At 41.0% G+C, this 21007-nt stretch overlaps 1 protein-coding gene and 1 non-coding gene across 2 annotated transcripts in view; both read left to right on the plus strand.

Annotated features, from left to right (window-relative positions):
- JAZF1 (JAZF zinc finger 1) overlaps nucleotides 1–21007 on the plus strand; it is a 354333-nt gene that overhangs the window by 60013 nt on the left and 273313 nt on the right. The window lies entirely within an intron of this gene.
- On the plus strand, nucleotides 1642–1748 carry LOC129490814 (U6 spliceosomal RNA). Its single transcript, XR_008660310.1, has one exon. It is a non-coding gene; the product is annotated as a U6 spliceosomal RNA (small nuclear RNA).

Here is a 21007-nt window from a genome sequence, read left to right on the forward strand (position 1 = left end):
TAGGGGACTAGTGGGGTAAGGCGCAGGAGAAAACGGGTTAAGACAAGATTGAGCAAGAGTTTTTATCAGTTAATTGATATGTCCCAAATATCAAGACTAGCGTCTGGCACATAGTGCATATTCAGTGAATATCTGTTGAGTTAATGAAATGATTAATGGCATAATTTGGGGCTGTCATGTAAGTAGTAGGGGGAAGCATGAAAGGTTTTTGAGAAAGTACCATTTAGGAAAGGTCCATGGCAGCCATGTGGAGAGCCGATTGTAAATGGAGGAATGAAGAAGCAAATTAAGAGATTATTTCATAAAGTGGGCACAGGGTCATGAGGAGGGTCTGAAATAGATGAGTGGCATTGGAAACAAAAAGGACGGGCAGGATGGAGACATCACAAAAACAGACTTGCTGAATGGTTATAGTAGGTGTCAAGGGAAGGTTGAGTCAGAAGATGCCTGCAGTCTGAGGTGCTAAGGAGTCCAGATAAGTTGGAAAAGGATCATATGATTGGCATAGAGGAAACAAAGTAGGGTTTTGTTGGAGGGGAAGGGCAGTGGGTATTAATGGTTAGTTTTAGATACTTAGGTATGATATAAGGGCAAATCATCTCCATTAGGCACTTACTTGCAAGCCGAAAAAAGGTTGAAATTCAGGAGCATCCTCTCAGGGCTGGAGATCAGGTTTGTGAGTGATGGTCTGCAGGTTGCCATGGGAAGCAGGAGCTTCTTGAGGGTGGGAGTGGGTAGGGAGACCGGGGGCTGCCTGGGGAGCAGCATGGCCACTGCCTCTTGGTTCACAGAGCTGTTGGCTTCCAGTTCAACTGTTTCTTTGAACAGCACAGAGGTCTTAGGAGCCATACTTTGTTCATGTCTAGGGAGCTTTCATTCCAAGGGATTCTCCCTGCTCTCTTCCCCAGCATTGCCTTTATTTCTTATGTAGGGGCATTTTGTTGTCATAGCTATTTATCTGGTAAGATCATCTGCTATGTGAAAGTTTTATAATTTGTGTCTAATGAATGAGCATCCTCTGCAGGAACAGAGCCCTCTGCTGTTTTTGAAGGATATGCTGCTCATGACTGTGTGTGTGTGTGTGTGTGTGTGTGTGTAAAACTCTTTTAGAAATAGATCTCCAACAACTAATCTCACAACCTCAAATGACAGAGTAATGTGTACATTATGGACTGAATAAAAACTTGAAGAATGTTAATATGGAAAATTAGAATTAGTAATGAAATGCAAAGTCATTTGCCATAGAATACTGTAGCTTTCACATTTTTACTTTAAAAATTCCAGTTTACGAGAAATTTTCAAATAGAAATAATTGGGAACGTTAGATCCTTGTTAAAAAATACTCTTTTTTTTTTCTTTTGAGACAGAGTCTCACTTTGTTGCCCTGGCGCAATCTTGGCCCACTGCAACCTCTAATTCCCGGGTTCAAGCGATTCTCCTGCCTCAGCTTCCTGAGTAGCTGGGACTACAGGTGCCCACCACCATGCCCGGCTAATTTTTGTATTTTTAGTAGAGGCAGGGCTTCACCATATTGGCCAGGCTGGTCTTGAACTCCTGACCTTGTGATCCACCTGCCTCGGCCTCCCAAAGTGCTGGCATTACAGGTGTGAGCCACCATGCCTGGCCAAAAACATTCTTTTTGTGCTCCTCTTGGCAGCACATATGCAAAAATAGGAAAGATACAGAAAAGATTAACATGGCCCGTATGCAAGGATGACACACACATTTATGAAGCATTTTATATTTTTATCCTTATGAAACACTCAAGGAAATGTCATTTACCACTTTTCTAGCTGAGGTGGACCAGACATTTTCAGATTTGCCTGTGTTCCGTGTCCTATTTTTGTTGTAATCTTTTTTGAATACCGCACACACTGGTGTTCATATAAAATAAACTTGAGTAAACCAGAATTCTGTGGGTTTTGCCAGACTTTAATTGTGTCATATTGCTTGCTTTTTAAACAAATTAATTGTGAAAAATAATTTAGCGACCTCCCAGTTGTAAACTTCTAAATTGCAGTTTGTGCCTGTATATCTCTTCAAGTCAAGCATCTGCTCAAAAGATATTGTTGATGATGTGATAAATGCAGTTTCATGAAACTTGGCAGTTCCCATAAATAATTGAATAACATAGGTTGTATTTACCTCTGTAGTGTCTAGACTAGAGAATTGAGTTTATAAAAATCTAGGTTGCTGTCTACACACAAATAGAATAGTATTTAAAATTGTGTTTTCCATGGGATAATGATGAGATTTTTATTGGGCCAAGTGGGTAGCTATCTGGAGAAAGGTGAGGTTGGTTCCATGCCTCATACCATTCAGATAAACTCCAACTTGATCAATTAATTTTATATGATGACCAGTGTCATATTCAACAGAGTTATGACAAAGAAAGGAAAGAGAAATCAGAAAGGCAATTCAGCAAATGTCTAGTCTACCTCAGTTCGAAAAAAGTGAAAATGATATTTTTAAGAAGGATTTCAATATACAAATATATATTTGTATCTGCATAAAATGCTGAGAAACTGCAAGACATTCCTTTATAACCTTGAAGTAAGAAGGACTTTTTAACCATGACTCAAAATCCAGCAGCCGTTAAAAAAAATTGATAAATTTGACTAAATTCAAATAAAGTGTTTTTACCTGATTAAAAAAATGCCATAAGCAAATTCAAATGACAATCAGAGAAGAAACTATTTGTAGTGGACAGTTAACCTCCATATAAAGAGTTTCTACAAATGAATAAGAAAATGACTTTCTTATTCATTGAAGGCCAAGGTGGGTGGATCATCTGAGGTCAGGAGTTCGAGACCAGTCTGGACAACATGGTAAAACCCTGTCTCTACTAACAATACAAAAATTAGCTGGGTGTGGTGGTGCATGCCTGTAATCCCAGCTACTTGGGAGGCTGGGGCAGGAGAATCGCTTGAACCTGGGAAGTGGAGGTTGCAGTGAGCTGAGGTCACGCCACTGCATTCCAGCTTGGGCAACAGAGCGAGACTCTGTCTCAAAAGAAAAAAGAAAAAGAAAATGACTTGGAATACCAATAGCCTAGGCAAAGGATATGAACAGATTATCCTCAGAATAAGAAAAACGTTGTCTTGGCCGGATGTGGTGGTTCACGCCTGTAATCCCAGCACTTTGGGAGGTTGAGGTAGGTGGATCACAAGGTCGGGAGTTCGAGTTTGAGACCAGCCTGGCCAACATGGTGAAACCCCGTCTCTACTAAAGATACAAAAAATTAGCCGGGCATAGGGGCACGTGCCTGTAATCCCAGCTACTCAGAGGCTGAGGCAGGAGAATTGCTTGAACCGGGGAGGTGGAGGTTGCAGTGAGCCAAGATCGCACCATTGCACTCCAGCCTGGGTGACTGGGCGAGACTCTGTCTCAAAAAAAAAAAAAAACAAAAAGAGAGAGAAAGAAATACATTGTTTTCAAACCTACCAAAAGATCTTCAGCCTTACACATAATAAGAGAATCACAAACTTAAACTGTGCTGAAGTAGCACTTTTAACTTTATCAGATTGGCAAAAATTCTACAGTGTGACACTTAGACATTGTTGACCAATTGTGGAAACATCAGCACTGTACTTCTGAGAGTACAGAATGGCATAACCTTCATGAAGGCCAGTTTGGCCAGTTTTCATCTGTCAAGATTACAAATACAATTACCCTTTGACCCAGCAGTCTGGCTCTGGCAATTTCTCCTGCAGATACATCTGAATACATATGTGGTGACCTATAGAGTAGGTGTCTCATTAGACCATTGTTTATAATAGAAAAGACTGGAAGCAATTCAAGTATCCACTGGTGAAAGACTGATTAAATAAACTATGATCCACCTTTACAATGGAATATTGTGCAGCATTTTAAAGAGAGCATGGAAACTCTTCATACTTTGATATGGAAAGACCTCCAAGATATGTTATTAAATGGAAAAAAACCCCACCAAAGTATAGAACCATATATAGTATGCTCCCTTTGATGTAGAAAGGAGACAAAATATGAGTCTATAGTCATATCTGCTTGAATCCGCATGAAGAAACATTGAAAGGATAAACAAACAAAAGGAGCTGAATAAAAGTGGTTACTTTTAGTGGGTGGGTGGGGGATAGCGTGGATAAGGATGTGGTGAGCAGGAAGAGGCAGGGGGCAATACTCTTCATTGTGTACTCTGTTGTATTATTTTTATATTTGAAGCCTGTAAAGTATTACCTATTCAAAACAAAAAATAAGTTACATGTCTTTACAGCTGTATTTCAGTGCCAGTTCAACATATGTCCAAGGGCCAGAAATACCTTCCCAGAGCTTTATCATTTCTTGTTGGTACTGTTGACTACAGCCTCCTAAGTGGGTCTTATATTAGCTGTAGTGGTTTATCTACAGTTGTGCTGTCCATTATGGTAGTCACTGGCCACATCTGGCTTTTGAGCACTTGAAATGTGGCTTGTCTAAATTGAGATGTGCTGTACTGTGCCTGATTTAGAAGACTTAGTATGAAAAAAAGAATGTAAGCTATCTCATTTATAATTTTAAAACTCTTGATTACATGGTGAAAGATAGTAGTTTGGGTTTGAGGGGTTAAAGCATATTATTAAATTAATTTCACTTGTCTTTTCTTACCTTAAATGTGGCTGCTAGGAAATTTAAAATTACATATGTGGCTTGGCCCTGTGGTTGGCATTTTACTTCTTTTGTGCAGCCCTGATGTAGCCTCCTATCCACAGTCAGCATGTCTGCCAGAATTACTTAAAAACAACAACAAAACCTACATGTGTCATTTCACTGCTTTAAAACCTCTTGCCTCCTACATGCCTACAGAGACCCTTTGTAAATAGTCTCTGAGATCCTTCCTTTACCCATTCCCCACTTCCCTCCACATACAAATGCTGCTTCTCTTTACTCCCTGGACTGCAGGCCTCTTGATAAATTTGAGTCTCTGAACACACTGTTCTTTCTGTTTGGAATGTCCTTTCGCCTCCATTTTGTTGCCCAGAAAATTCCTACTCATCTATAAACCCCATTCACGTGGCCCCTTTTTTGATGAGGCATCCCTAGTTCCCCTGTCCCATTTTGTTATAGCATCTAGTAGACTTCTGTATTCTCACACTCATCCTCAGTACCACGGTTGTCCCCTGAAAGGTATTGTCTCCCTTACCAGACTGGGAGCACTTCAAGGGCAGAACCCATGTCATGTTCCTTTTTGTATTTCCAGACCTGAAACTGCCAGTAAATAAACCCTAAAAGTAGAAAGAAAGAAAAAAACCCTAAAAAGAAGTTGGTTGTATTTGGTTGAGAGTACACCATGCCCAATTTGCCTTGATGATGCTTCCGTTTGTCTAATCTATATATTGAGGAAAGCAGGCTCCAACCTGTCAGCCTTCCTTGGTTAAGAATAGGCCTCTTTGGAGTGTTCTAGCTTTGAACAAGCCAGCCTCCCTGCAAGCAGAAGATTACAAACTGCAGAGATGTCAGCAGCACCAAACCCGAGTGAGTTCTAGTTTTCAGGGCTGTGTTCAGACTGGAAGGTGGGAATTATCTGTGTTCTGTTCAGAGAGCAGAATTATCCAGGCTGGCCAGGTGCCTGCATTTGCAGAAGGTAAAGGTAGCAGGTGGTTGCCAGAAGGTGAAAGCATCAGTAGAGCATGGCCAGCTCCAAGGAGGCGGTGAGCTGGAATAATGAAGTTCTCCACAGTCTGGTCTGTGGGATCTTACTTCGGTTACCAACTCCATGGAAAGTTATTCTTGCTTGTTAATATTCCCATTGTCCTTCTCTTCTGTTGCGTTAAGCTTTTGTTCTAAAGAGAAATGAAGAATAATAAACAATACCCACGATATGTGGAGCAAAGATTTTTGGAAGGAAAAATTAGAATTTTGCAAGAAACTTCTCTCTTTAGCAAAGTAAACTGAAAGGGCCTGTGTTTACCCCCCAAGATTTTAGAAGCATTTTTACCATTGTTCAGAGTCTACTTATTTCATATATAGAGATCCGGTTATTTTCATCAGGTAAAGCTTCCTGTGCAGCTCTCATAATCAGCTGAATGAGGAGCTCTTTCTTTAGCAAAATTTTGAGAGCTAGTAGTGTAGTAGAAAGTACAGTATCTTCAGTGGCTAGAAAAACCAGTTTGAACCTAGGACTGTCACTACCTAGTGGTGTGGACTTCGCAAGTTACTTCACATCTCTAAGCCTCATTATTGAGTAAAAGGAGGCTTAAACACATCCTAAGTTATAGGCATTACAAGAGGTGAATGAGTGCAGGGGCCTAGCACTGTGCCTGGTCCATAGTAGGTTTTGGTAAATAGGAGTTATAGCTCCAATATGAATACAGATGCTCTTTTGCAGGTATCTGGTGTTGAATAACCAGGTGAGAACGCCCAAGGCCAGAGAGGAGCATGTCCTTTCATAGTGGGCACACTGTGGTGAGTGAGCGCTCCTCAGCAGCAGTGTTAGTAACTGTTCTTCGGAGCCTCACCACCAGCCCAGGGAGAGAGGACAGGAGCAGCTGGGTAAAGGAGTCAGGACACGTGGGTTGGAGAACTGGCTTTGCCATTAGTTAGTCCCATGAGGATTCACTCTGCCTCCTTGGTCCTGTTTGTAAAATGAGGCCGGTGATCATTTCCATCTCTAAATACTATAGTCTGTCTCCATAAAGCAACAGAATTGGGCCCCCAGAAGTTACACTGCCTTGTTTGTAGGATACCGATTCACCAGGCCGGACTCTGAGAACGAACCTGGACGTTGCAAAACAAGGCTGTGTCACCTCTGAATGCCCTGAACTGGAGGCGGGTTCCCATTTCCCCTTCGAGATTATGTCCAGAGGTGCAGGTCGTCTTTCCAGGCTCCATTCCCCTTGTTCTGCTTTCATATTCTCCTGAGCTCGACCTGGTTCAATTTCTGCCTGGAGAGGCTCACTATTTTTTCTAGGGTTGAGATCTGATCCTCGTCATTCTTTTGACAAGAGATATAGAATAATCATTTTTAAGAGGAAGTTTATCAGCAGGCTGTTTTTAAAAGTGAATTTTGTGCTTGATACAAATTTTTATGATGTTTGCTTTCTCTTAAGCACTTGAGGTCTGTACGGTCAGCCTTCTTTGCCTCATTTGCTCCCCTTCCTCCCCTGCCTTCCATCTTATTTGACTGCTAACCTGGGGCAGGCCCACCATTCATTCTTGTTTGAGACAGATGAACACAGTACTTTGTATGCCTTATGACCAGGTAATTCAAGCTGACAGTAATCAAGATTTGGGGCTAATTATCATTAAAAGGTAATTTCATTGCTGCCCATAATTGATCTGATCTTAAACCAATTGTAGCATTTCTTTTGTCGCGTGATTTAAAAATTTAAAAAAATGCTTTTGGCAATAAGCTTTTGAAAACAGATTTTCTACACTCAGTTCTTTTTAAAACCAACTTTACAAACTTATGAAGTGTGCTCTTATTAATGTAGTGATTTGTCTGCTTTGTAATATTGCATATTCAAAATAAAAAGAAAATGGAGACAGTTCATCACTGAAATGGATGTTACAAAATCAGCATCTGGTTTGAATAATGAGTCTTCTGGTCCAAGTTTTGCTTCGGTGAATGAAACTAATGAAACTGGCCTCCATTGTTAATGTCAGTGACTTCCCCTCCACTAACTTTTGGTTTCTTTCCGTTGCCAATTTGGAGGCCACTAAGGTTTCTTCAGAAAGTTCTTTTCTAGTGGTACTTGTTCTGAGTAACTCTGGGACAGCCAAGTATCTGTCACCAGCAGGGGAGAGGCAAAGACACCTCATGATCATAAAATCATAGGTTTGGGACGTTTCAAGTATCCTTTGCCACCAGTCAAGCTCTGGAAACAAGAGCAAAGTGAAAAAACAGCTCTAGAGTTGGAATGATTAAAAATTAGATGTTGGTGTAGCACCGTAATACTACACAATTCTAGGTCAGGCATATAGACAGCTGTCCCAAGTCTTGTTTCTTCCTTGAACTCTGATGCTTGCAGAAATATAGTTGTACCTGGGAAATGATCATCCTGGCTGCAAGGCACAGAGCCACCCTACTTCTCCTGCTGGTGACACACACGCACATGCACATGCATGCATGCTGCATGCACACACACACCCCTGGGAAGTCTCCTGAAGGTGAATACACTGTTGTTGTTACTAGGTTTTCTGATCCATAGGTATCTATGCTAATAATAAGTAACAATATCCTCTAATACTTACAGAGCACTTTTTGATTCATCATTTGATTTGGCCTTCAGAAAGCCACTTTAAGATGAATAGCATAGATTTTATTATCCGCCTTTTACTGAGGAACCTCCTCAAAGAAGCATTGTGACTTATTCAAAGACATAGCTGTCATGTGGTAGAAAGCGATAATATTTTATAAAGGCCTAGTTTTATATTTTACCATAAAACTGAAGGAAAATCCTTTATTGCATGTTCTTCCTCAATAAAAAGCTCACCAAATGAATTAATAAACAAGAAACACATAAATAAAATGTAACAAAACCTTAATAAATAAAACAGAACCCTAAAGAGAAATGTCTCCAGTGGTCAGAAAGTAGAAACATGGAAGCAAATGAATATTTTCTGTTTGTTACTTCTGTGCCTATAACCAGATTTGGCAAGGATGCAGGCAAGCCTACGGTAGATTTGCAAGAAGTATTTATTGAACTTAACTGGATTAGCATTACTTTGCTAAGTAGGAAAACAACAGACTATCCCTTTATCTACGAATACTTTGATGCTCAGTTTGTATCCAGCATAAAATAGACCAAGATTTTCTATGAATTCCTTACTTTTCTTCAGCCAGATCTAGTTGTCTACTGTAGTAGAGTCCTCAGGAAACTCTAAGCCAGAAAATCAAGGTCGTTTGTCCATCTTGTTGACCAGATTGCAAGCATTTTCCCCCACCCTACTTTTTAATTTTAAATGTATTACCAGTGGTAGTTTTTACTGCTATCTTCACAAAAATAAGAGGAGAACAAAACTTTTGGATGGAATTAGAAGTCCGTCCCAGGCAAGGCTCCCGGGTTGCGTGATTTTAGGTGACTGAGATATCATGCTACCCTGTGGCCAGCCATGTGGGCACATCACCACGTCTTAGTCTTCAGGACACTGAGGCAGAAAGCACCGTCCCATTCACACCTTGGTAACTGAACTCTAACATCTTAGTCTGAGAATCCTGGATTTTTTGCTTATTTGTTTTTAAACTAACTTTTTTCTTCTCTTTTCTTTTCTTCTCTTTTCTTTTCTTTCTTTCTGTCTCTCTTTTTTCTTTTTTTGATGGAGTCTCGCTCTATCGCCCAGGCTGGAGTGCAATGGAGTGATCTCAGCTCACTGCAACCTCTGCCTCCCAGGTTCAAGTGATTCTCCTCCCTCAGCCTCCCAAGTAGCTGAGATTACAGGCACACACCACCACACCCAGCTAATTTTTGTATTTTTATCAGAAATGGGGTTTCACTGTGTTGGCCAGGCTGTTCTCGAACTTCTGACCTCAGGTGATCTGCCCACCTTGGCCTCCCAAAGTGCTGGGATTACAGGTATGAGCCACCATGCCCGGCCTAAACTTTCTAATTATAATTCTTTTCAGTTGATTCTTTTCCTCTTGACCAGTCTTCTTTTAAAATTTTAACTCTTCAGGAGTCAAATGATTGTTTTCCTTCTTATTGATAAATGTGTGTGATGTGCAACTGTTCCTTAAAAAAAATCTAGTGTACTTTGCAATGTAACCTTTGCAGCTTCATTCTGAGTTCTTTTCTGACAACTTCTCATTGGATACTACTAGTCTTTTAAATTCACTTAGGCTGTTTAGGATTTGAGTCCTCATATGCCCGTCTCTTTTGGCTTGGCTGATTCTCTCTTCACTTGTTGGTCCAGTTTGGCCTTCAGGAGATGAGGCAAGGTGAGTGCCCCCCATCCCCACAGTCTCTCATGGCTAATACTGAACAGGGGTTGGCAGAGTGGGTGATGGAAGGACCCTTATTTAGCAGCCTGTTGACAGAGTGAGTCCCAGTTCAGCCATTCACTAGCTCTATTGTCTAGGACTAGTTAATTTGTACAAACCTTAGTTTCCTTGTGTGTAAAATGAGTTAAGTAATAGCCATTTCACAGTGTTGAGGATGGATTGAGATGGTATAATTGGAAGTGCTTTACAGTATTCAGTGCTATTGTTATTGCAGATGTTTTTTCCTGGGCAGGTGGTTGATATACCTTGAGAGAGCGTTTATGGGTTATCAGATGAAATATGTAGGCACGTGGCATATCAGTTGCCTGAATAAGGAAAAGGATAGGCGTTTTTTAAATTATTATTTTTTTAAATTTCGATTTTATTTTTCCCCGCTTTATTGAGGTATCACTGATGAATTAAAAGTGAATATATTTACCATATACAATGTGATGTTTTGATGTATGTCAACATTGTGGAATGATTACCAGAAACCAGCTAATTAACTGACCCATCACCTCACATAGTTATCTTTGTGTGTGTGGTGAAAACATTGAAGACCAGCCCTCTCACCAGCTTTCAAGTATATAAAACAGTATTGTTAACTATAGTTACTGTGCTATTAATTACATCCCCAGAATTATTCATCTTATAACTGAAAGTTTATATCCTTTAGCTAATGGCTTCCTATTCCTCCTCCAGCCATCCAGCCCCAGCCCCTGGCAACCACCATTCTAATTCTACCCTCTGTTTCTATGAGTTCGACTTTCTTAGTTCCCACATATGAGTGAGATCATACAGTACTTGTCTTTCTGTGTCTGACTTTTTCATTTAGAATAATGCCCTCGAGGTTCATTCATGTTATTGCAAATGGCAAGGTTTCCTTTTTTTATGACTGACTAATTTCCATTGTGTATGAATACCACAATTTTTAAAATCTGTTTATCCATCGATGGACACTTAGGTTGTTTCCCTGGCTTAGCTATTGAGAATAATGCGTCAGTGAACACGGGAGTGCAGGTATCTCTTTGAGATACTGATTTTGTGTTCTTTGGGCATCTATCCAGAAGTGGGGTTGCTGGATCACACAGTAGTTCTGTTTTTAATATTTTGAGGCACCTTCGTACTGTTTTTTCCATAGTGGCTATACCAGTTTATATTCCTGCCAACAGTGCACAAGGGTTTCATTTTCTCCACAGAGGACAGGCCCTGCTTGATCAGGCTGTCTCATGGGATGATCAGATCCATGAGAAACTGAGCAAGTGAATGTTAGAGGAGCAGAGAGAACTGGCAGGGAAGAGTAAAGACAACATGAGTTGTTTTGATTATAGAGAGATCAGCTTGGAAACCAAGGGCAGGGACTATCCTGCCACCAAAATGTAATAATAGGAGCACCATGACGAGGCTCCTCATTTGAAACTAGGATGCCAGTGACCTTGGGGACTGAATGAATTTGGCATTGCTGGAAAGGTAAGCGTGAAGAGAGGTTGGAAGGTTAATCCAATCAGGGCATTAACTGGGCCTGGATATGACTGTCTCGACTAGGAAAAAGTAATGCCAAGTCCAGTGCCTGGCAGAGCAAGGGCTGAGGAAATACTTGTTGAGTGAATCAGTGGGTACAGTAAAGATAGTGCAGAGAACCAGTTGCAGAATTGAGGTTGTATTGTCACACTGCCATCTGGAAAAGCCTGTCCTCTGAAGAAGAGAGTTACTGCAGCCCACCCCCCAGGTCTGATCAGTGGGCCTCTGGGACCTGGGAGTTCATTGTTTTAGCCCTGATGGAGCAAATGCCTTCTGAGCTCAGGGAAGTGAGGCGTGCCTGGGTGTGGTGCTGGATCTAAGCCTTTATGCTTATGTCTCTGGTTTCATTTGTAGGCCACCATTTATTTTAGTTTTAATAAGTCATCTCTGTGAAAATGCTTTAGGTCCATCATAGGATCTGTAAAGTGGAACTCCATATGCATTCTCTGGCAGTAAACTACATTAGATATGTGTGTCTAACAACGGGAATGGTGTCTCTGTGTATTCTTTCCTTTGACCAACTATTGAATGGCATTTTGTTCTGATAATGTTGTAACCTGTGAGGTCCTCATGTCCTCATTTTGTGTATGTGCCTTGGGTTGACCAAGTTCACTTAATTTTGCCTTGTTCCTGTTGGTCTGCCATGGTGGCCTCTGGCTTAGATAGCTACAGTGTAATTTTTGGCTTGAGAAGTTGAAGCCAGTGGAGACACTAGATCCCTATATTCCTGGCTGTTTCATGCTGTACGTCATGAAACACATCTCCAGTTTAGGTTTCATCAATTTAGAGGGAGAAGCACAGTGAGTACAGGTACCAAGAACATTCTCAGCCCCCCAAAGCACTTTAGTAAAGTACATCTGATACCAAGGTGGACACTGTTCCTGGTTGTATTCTCCACAGGTGACCTGCCTCAGCTACTATATGGGCTAACATTTCTGTAGTAGGTCATGGTTTTTGAAATACACAAAAGTGCTTCAAGAGACTGGTTGTAAAACTCTGCCCATGATGCGAAATACCTTCAAGATACTTAACTCACTAAGTGCTGGAAACGTACCCTAGTGGGATGTTTGTGGATTGGTTGGGGTTTGAGGGACAAATATAAAGCACACCTGTAAAACTGGGAGAATCAGGTGGCAGATTAATTCGATGCTGGCAGCTTGAGTCATCAAAGTTTAGATGCTTCTGCTGCAATTATGAATTTGTAGTCACTTTGTTCCCTCTTCCAGAAATAAAGAACTGAGGTATAATTTACATAATTTTCCTGAACTCAAAATCTGTGAGGAACCATGGCAGTCCTGTAACTAACTCTCAGATTCCTCCAGTTCCAGCCTTGTGCTAGTCCGCTAGACCATGGGGCCTGCATGGAAGGTGAAAGTGTAAAAGTCTGAACCTGTGTTTCCTAAGTCAGTGGAATGCTGTGTCTCTTGCTTATATATATAGTACAGTATTTCATATCGGGGTGCATGGTGCTCACAGCTGAAAGGAGTATTTATATGCAGCCTTCAGAGGTATGCTTGGTATGAAAACCGTAAGTGATCTGCCTCACTGGTTTGTTTAAAATTCTCAAGCATATTGCTATCCTAACATAGCTTTTATTCACTGCATCTCCTTTACAGTGGAGGGAAATGACCATGTGGTGAATGAAAAATATACCGGACTTGATCCCCATAGCAGGAAAGGCCTATAATGTTTACGTTAGAAGGTGATCCTGTGTTTCTTCTGCTTGGCAGAAGGGTTGGATGTATAATGAGGTATTAACACGTGTCAGATCCTGTGTCTCCCTGGAACTCGGTGTTGTCTTTTAACACTTGAGTTCTATTTATTGAAATGATGACATGCGGTAATTGGGACGTTGCTGCTCAGCAAGCCAGGTGCATGTCTGCGTCAGAGGTTGTCGGGAGAGTGGCTATTGGAACATTAACTCCAGATTTCCTGACTTGTGTGTGATGAAAATATCAAACCCAATGTGGAGTTAAACCAATACCAAAAGCAAGTGAAAAGAAAAGCCATTGCTCTTTGGAAGGAAAAATGCCATATCAACAATACTAGGGGATTTATTTGTCATCCTTTGGTCCGATATGGATTCATTTATCTTCTCTAGTTTTACTATCATAAATAAAGCATTTTAAACGCTGAAGTAAACTGTAAGACAGCATTCACAGTGAAGTTTATTCTTGTTACCTACTGAAAACCTCCACATATGCTTGGATTGGATCCTAGCAGAACGGATCGTGAACTCGCCGGTGTGTCATCCTTAAAACAGTTTCCCATGCTACCTCATTTTTCTTGGGAATATGTTGTTACTCCTGGAAGAGAGTCCAAATGCAAAATAGCTTTTTGTTTGTTTGGTTTACTTTTAATGAAGAAAGAAGCCACGGTTGATGAGGATGAGATGCTGTGTGCTCATCGAGTCACTTTCATAAAGTGAGAAATGAAAGCTTTTTCTGTAGCCGCTTGTATAATTCTTTCTGGTAGACTCTTCCTCTTGTGTCTGCGGTAACACAGACTCAATGCAATGAGGTGAGAGGAGCAAGTCAAGCTTGGTATGTTGCTGACAGGCAAAATCTTACAATTAAGCTGATTAAGTCTTAAATCGGTCAGTTTCCCACTTTGATGTTAGGGTATTTAACAGGATATAATTTTATAAGTTGCTTCTTTCTAAAGGAGCCTTAGGGTGTGACGAAGGAAATCCTTTTGTCAAACTAAAAGGTGAACTCAATGCAACTGCCTTCCTGTCAACTCTGCGCATTCCTGAAATAGGGCAGGCATTGCTGCTGGGCTCAGGTGTCCCAAGGTGCAGTTTTATCCACTCGAAAACCGTTATGTGTTCAGCTCAATTAGATTAATTACCTTCCTCACCAGGATTCACAATGCTTTGCAGTTTATCTGCGGTAACTAAATGTTAGTTTTGTAAGTAAAAGGTACTGTTATTGACCTCGAAAGGGCCATAGTTCTTTTGAACTTACGGAGAAGAGTTCCAAACAACCATTTCTAACCAAGATGGAATATGGGTCAGCAAAATTGTCTTCAGGTAGAGTTTTCTACTTGCTAAGAGACTTTGGCATTTAGAGGAGAGTTCTTGTTTGTTTTTTTAACTCTGTATCATTTCTGTTTGGTGTCTCTAAAAAAAAATCCAGGCATGTCATAACCTAACATGCAGTTTTCTGTATCTCCTAGAGTTACTAGCATATTTTAAATACTCTTGGTTTCCAGATGAAGCTCTCTGAGCTGAACCCAAGCTATTGTCTATTGAGAGGTCACACAGAAATCCACCTCGGGTGAGACATGGTTGTTTCGTGAGGGCAAACAAAAGTCAAGGGCAGAGTCTTCTACCCTGAGCTGCCTTAGGTTAAGTGGTATACTATTTCTGATGCACAGTAAAGAAAGAATAGGCACTGTTTGCACTCTTCAGTGATGACGTTTAATCTTTTAATCTCCCCTTATCCTTCCCCATGGGAAGACAAAAATGGGAAGATTCAGATAATTATTTATAGGGTTAGACATTGAGTGGGTCTTCGAACCGAATACTTTCCAGAATCCTAGTGTTGTAGGGATTCTCAGTTACCAACCTTGGTGCTGAAATAAATAAAGTAGGAGGGAGGTGAGGAATCACAGGTCAAGCATGACTAAGGCCACATCTGGCAGAACTGGGACATATCTTCAATACAACAGTGATAATAATAACACTATCCACATGTTTATCTAAGTGACAAATTATTAAGTAGTTACGTTTACATTCCTTATTTTGTGGGCTTGTATATAACTCAGACATGTAAGGGCACGTTGTTAAATCCTATTTGTTTATTCAGTAAATATTTATTGAGTGCCTAGTATTTGCCAGGCCCTGTCCTAGGTACAAAGGATACAATTGGGAACAAAACAATAAAGAAATCCTGTTTTTGTGGAATTTATATGTTAGCTGTAGGGAGACAGACCACAAATAAATGAAGTGAGTGAAACAAAAGTTATGTTGGGAAATGAAACTGCCATGGAGAAAAGTAAGATAAGGAAAGTGGAGAGGGGGAGTGTGGGGTTGTCACAGTACTACCTAGGGTGGCCGGGGAGTCGCCCCAGGGAGAAGACATTTGAGTAATGACCTGCAGGAAGTGGGAAGGTGGCCAGCTGGGAGAACAGCATTCCAAGTAGAGGGAACATCTCGGACTGGGGCCCTGAGGTGGGAGCCTGCCCGGTGTGCTGGAGGAACTGCAGGGAGGCCAGTGGGGCTGGAGTGAGTGAGAAAGAGGGCAGGGGGAGATAAGGTCGTGGTGGGCACCCATGTAGGCCAGTTTGCACTTGAGGCATTTACTCTCTGGGAGATGGGGAGCCAGTGGGGCCTTGAGAAGAGGAGTGACAGGATGGATGAATGGGTACTTTAATAGTGTGACTCGGGCTGCAGTGTCTCGAGTAGACTGGAGGGGACAAGGGTGGAAGCAGGGAGACTGATTAAGAGGGGATTGCAATAGTCCAGTAACAAGATGGTGGTCCTGGTCCAGGTGATAGTTGTGAAGGTGGTGGGAAGTGGTAGAGTTCTGGGTAGATTTTAGAGGTAAGATCAACAGGTTTGGTTTGGGTATGAGAGAAAGAAACCAAGGATGACTCCAGAGTGGTTGACCTGAACAACTGGAAGGATTTGGTTGGCATTCGCTAAGATGAGGGTGACTGGCTGGAGGAAGTTTTGGAGGAAGATGGAAATCAGGATCTCTGTTTTGACCAGGTTAAGTTTGCGATGCCTATTAGATGCCAAATGATAATCTTCAGTGGGCAATTAAAAAAATATATTTTAGAGGTGGATCTCGCTCTGCTTCCCAGGCTGGAGTGCAGTGGCTTTTCAGAGGCACGATCATAGTACACTACAGCCTCAAACCCCTGGCCTCAAGCGATCCGCCCACCTCAGCCACCTAAGTAGCTGGAACTATAGGTGAATACCACCATGCCCAGCATCCAGTGGGCAATTTTTGATATTCACTTCTGGAGTTCAGGAGAGAGGTCAGGACTGAAGATAGGCATTTGGGAATGGTGGGCATTAAAACAATAGACTGGATAAGATACGGGAACCAGTAAAGGAGACCAAGAAGGAGGGACCACTGAGGTGGAAGGAAAAGCCAGGAGGGAGTGACCTGGAAGCCAAGGCAGAGTGTTCCAAGGAGAAGGGACTGGTCATCCCTAGCAAGTGTTGCCACTGGTGCAAAAATGGTTACATCAATTGGTCATAAGCTGAGGCCCAAGATAAACGACTCACTGAGGGCCGTGGCTGGGGAGAAGCTGGGTTAGGGCCCAAGGTCAAGTTCACTTTCTCTCTGCCATGAGAGTCCTCTGGCTGTGCTTGACCTTTGAGTGCTGTTTTACGTCATCGTGTTCTTTTGCATTGGAGGTGGTATTGTGTTTGTACTCGTTCTGATATTTTAGCAGCAGTATCTTATGATTTTGTTTTTTAGTATGTATGAAAATTTTGATTTCTCATATTTTTATATAACTATGGAATGTATGCTTGCTATAGAAAAATTAGAAAAACAGAGAAGCAAAAGGAAAGACAAAGCTGTTGATTGGAGTTACACCACTCACAACCTACCATGTTTACAAATCTGTATATGTCCTTTCAGACTTTTTTCCAACCACATATGTAGACTTTTTTTTCAAAAAATTATTTTGTGCTAAATATTATATACCCTTTTTCACCAACAATGTGTAATAAGTATACATTGTTGTATTTTTTTCTCACATAGTGCCTGGATATTTATGATATGGTTTGCAAGGTCATGGTGATAAGAAATAACCTAGGGATTGCCAATGAGAACAAGCCCAGAAATCAGAGTGATACTTACGGGAATCGTTTCTATTCACTGAGCCTTAAGCATGCCCTGGGCGCTATCGCCAGGCATTTTATTCACAATATGTCTTTTAATTCTCACAATAGTCCTGTGAGGTGTAGCTGTTACTGTTTCCACTTTTGTAGCAAATGCCCTAAGAGATAAAGACGACATTTGCTTGTGGTTACCTTGCAGCAAATGTTGGAGCAGGGATGGATTCGGTCTGTCTCTTATCTCTTTCTGTGTTTCAGATTTGAACCCAGGCTAAGCTGTCCCTCCAGCTGCCTGCCTCTGCATTGTCCCTCGGGGGTGCTGGGCAATCAGGGTGGTGGCACAGGCTGGGAGGGGTTGTTGGTGCCCTGCCTCCCATCCAGGGTGGCACCACTCCCCAGTTCTGCCACTGAGACATGTCTGATGAGGCACCATTTATTCCTCTGTGGTTCAACGCGTAGAAAATTAGCATTTTATCCCTCTAGCTGTATTCTGTTAAAAATACATCTAAAAGCATCCCATGCCATATTGATCCCTTTTGAGCTAAGAAAAAAAATGGCATTTCCCTCAAGCAGTTAAATATGTATTTGTGTTTTTTTTTTTTTTTTTTTTTTTACAGATTCTCAAATACACCAAGCACACACTTAAAATGGGCTTAAATTTTATTTTATTTTATTTTTGAAACTGAGTCTTGCTCTATCACCCAGACTGGAGTGCAGCGGCAGGATCACAGCTCACTGCAGCCTCAACCTCCTGGGCTCAAGCAATCCTCCCTCCACAGCCTCCCAAGTAGCTGGGACTACAGGCGTGCATTACCATGCCAGGCTTTTTTTTTTTTTTTTTTTTTTAATGTAGAAATGAGTCTCATTATGTTATCCAGTCTGGTCTCAAACTTCTGGCCTCAAGCAATCCTCCTACCTCAACCTCCCAAAGTGCTAGAACTACAGGCATGAGCCACCATGACTGGCCAAAACTGTAAATGTGTCAGAATCTTCTGTGATTCCCTTTCAGCCCTTCTTGGGCACCCTAGTCTTAGATATTCTTACAGTAGAATCAATATATAACATAATATATGTAATAATATATAACACATTGTATAACTGTGTGTCTGTGATAGAGGTGTGTTTAATATGTGGTATACAGCAAGAGCTAAAACATTGAAAAGCTGTAGTGGCAGAAATATCAGATTTATTGTGTTTGAAGTCACAGTTATGGTATTATTTACAAAATTAATGTGGCACGATGAAGACAAAAAAAGGGTTCCACCTGTATTTCCAATGCCTCTATTATTATCTGGAATGCTGAAGGAATGCTTATGTCATTAAGTCACTAAATGTGCTTCAAAGCAATTCTGAAAATGTAAACTTCATAAAAATTACTATGATATTTTTATCTTTTCAGGTGCTTAGATGACATGATCTGTAAATAATTCCTATCACCAGCTCACTGTTAGATGGAGAATTTATTCTTTATCCAGAGTGGATGAGTGCTGCCTAAACTTTTGTTTTGTTTTTTTCCAGTTTTTAACCCAATACAAAATACAGTGCAGATGCACAGATGCCTCAAACCTGTTTCCTGGTGGCCCCATGACCACCTACCACAGACTTGGTCCAGCTGTTCTCTGGATTCTTCTTTTCCAGACACACCTTTGCTTCTCAGAATTTCAGCACATTTTTAAAGCAGTGCATATGGATGGTGGTCTTGTGATTCTGTTTTCTTTTCCTTTCTTATACTTCTTTAAGTTTGGGTCTAGAGTGATCAGAATGTGAAGGCACTTCTGTGATGGGTTAAGTTAAACTGAGCCATTTTGTAGGACACTAATCATGTTGCTCATAGAGCCTTACATTACAGGACCGTAAATTAAACTTGCAGAATCACCCTTAGCACTGAGAAGTTGTCTGAGATATAATTCCATCCATCTGAAAGTACCTCTTCCTGCTGGTAAATGGAGACCTCCTCATTTAATAGGGATTATGTCTTGTTATTATATATATATATATATATATCTATGTTCTACCTGAACAATCAATAGTTTGAAAAATAAAACTTTTTTGATTTGGATTTGCAGTGATTTACTTTATACAAGTTTTAGGCGAGCTCAGAGAGATGCTAATCTAAAACCCAGGGTTCATGTAAGGATTGTGGTTTATAAAAATGTTCTTATGTATTGGTTTAGAAATCCTGGTTTATAGTTTATTTTGAACTCGATTTATGAACAGAAGTATTACTCCCATTTATTAAGGCTGATGGGTTTCTCTCCCCACCCTCTCTTCAGAACTTTCTGCTTTGTCCTTGCTAATAAATTTGGGAGCGTGGAACACACTGTCCATGATTCTTCCTTCCAACATTAGATTTTAGACTAATTAACAGAAGAAAGCAAGCATCTTTCAAAAACTTGACTTTAAGTACTTCGATATATATAATCAGGACCATTAAAAAGAACACGATGTTTAGTGCATCTCTCTTCTCTTAGTGAGCACAGAAACTTCTCTTGGCTGTTTCCAATGTTGAGGCAGGCCAAATATAGCTCCAAGCACTGAAATCTTGGAGACTAAAAGGCCATATCTTTTTGCAGGAAAGTGAGGGCCCCTTCTTGTTCATCAGTTCTGTTTTTGTCACTGGTTAGCTTTTAAAAATATGTTTAAAAGGCCAAGTGCAGTGGCTCATGCCTGTAATCCCAGCACTTTGGGAGGCCGAGGCAGGCAGATGACCTGAGGTCGGGAGTTTGAGACTAGCCCGACCAACATGGAGAAACCCCGTCTGTACTAAAAATACAAAATTAGCCAGGCATCGTGGTGCATGCCTGTAATCCCAGCTACTTGGGAGGCTGAGGCAGGAGTATCACTTGTACCCGGGAGGTGGAGGTTGCGGTGAGCCGAGATCGCTCCATTGCACTCCAGCCTGGGCAACAAGAGCGAAACTCCATCTCAAAAAAAAAAAAAAAAAGTTAAAAGGCTGTTCCATCTTGCATACTCCTCTCCCACATGTTGGTAAGATTCCAAAGTGTGGAAGTTTAACTTTTCTAAGCTGGAATTTATTAGCTGTAAAAAAAAAAAAAAAAAAACTTTTTAGTCTTGCTGGAAGTTGTGAATAGACAATGAAAATTTCATAGAATTTTTTTAAGTCAGACTGAATACACATTTAAGAAATAAGTACCAAATGCTAAAGAGCATTGGAATTTGGGGATGGAGATGTGGCCAACTGTCATCACAAGAGACAAGATACTGGACATTTGAACAAAGTACACTATCCTCTTTGAAAAGAAGAGGAAGGTTTCCATTCCATACTACAAATAATCCCCACATTATTCTAAGTCATATTGGCTAACATGCCAGCAATAATAGAAAGTCCCAAGAAAGTGGTGCTGGCATCCCTCAGTCCTAGTGCTAACTTTGCCCTGCTGCTTATTAGGAAAAGGTAGAGTAGCTCATGGATGCCTATCATGGCCCAAGAGAGAGAACATTTAATTCAGAACATTTTGCTTTGTTTTGTGAATAATCCCAGAGTAGGAGTTGGGCATGACTAGCGGACCTCCCTTTATGGACTCTCTTCTTGCACTGGAGGATGGTCAGCGTTCTGTCCTCCGAGTGTTTTCCTGATGGTCAGATGAAATGTTGTGCATGATATGCTTAGCACAGTGCCCAACACGTCGTCAGTACACAGTCAGTGTTAGCGGTTACCATTACCGTCATAATTACTAATCATCTCTTACCATCAAATGCTTAATTGTGAGTCTAGCGTTCATTTATCCTCA

This window comes from Symphalangus syndactylus, chromosome 9 (genome assembly GCF_028878055.3).
Source record: "Symphalangus syndactylus isolate Jambi chromosome 9, NHGRI_mSymSyn1-v2.1_pri, whole genome shotgun sequence".
In the NCBI taxonomy this organism is placed as follows: Eukaryota; Metazoa; Chordata; class Mammalia; order Primates; family Hylobatidae; genus Symphalangus; species Symphalangus syndactylus.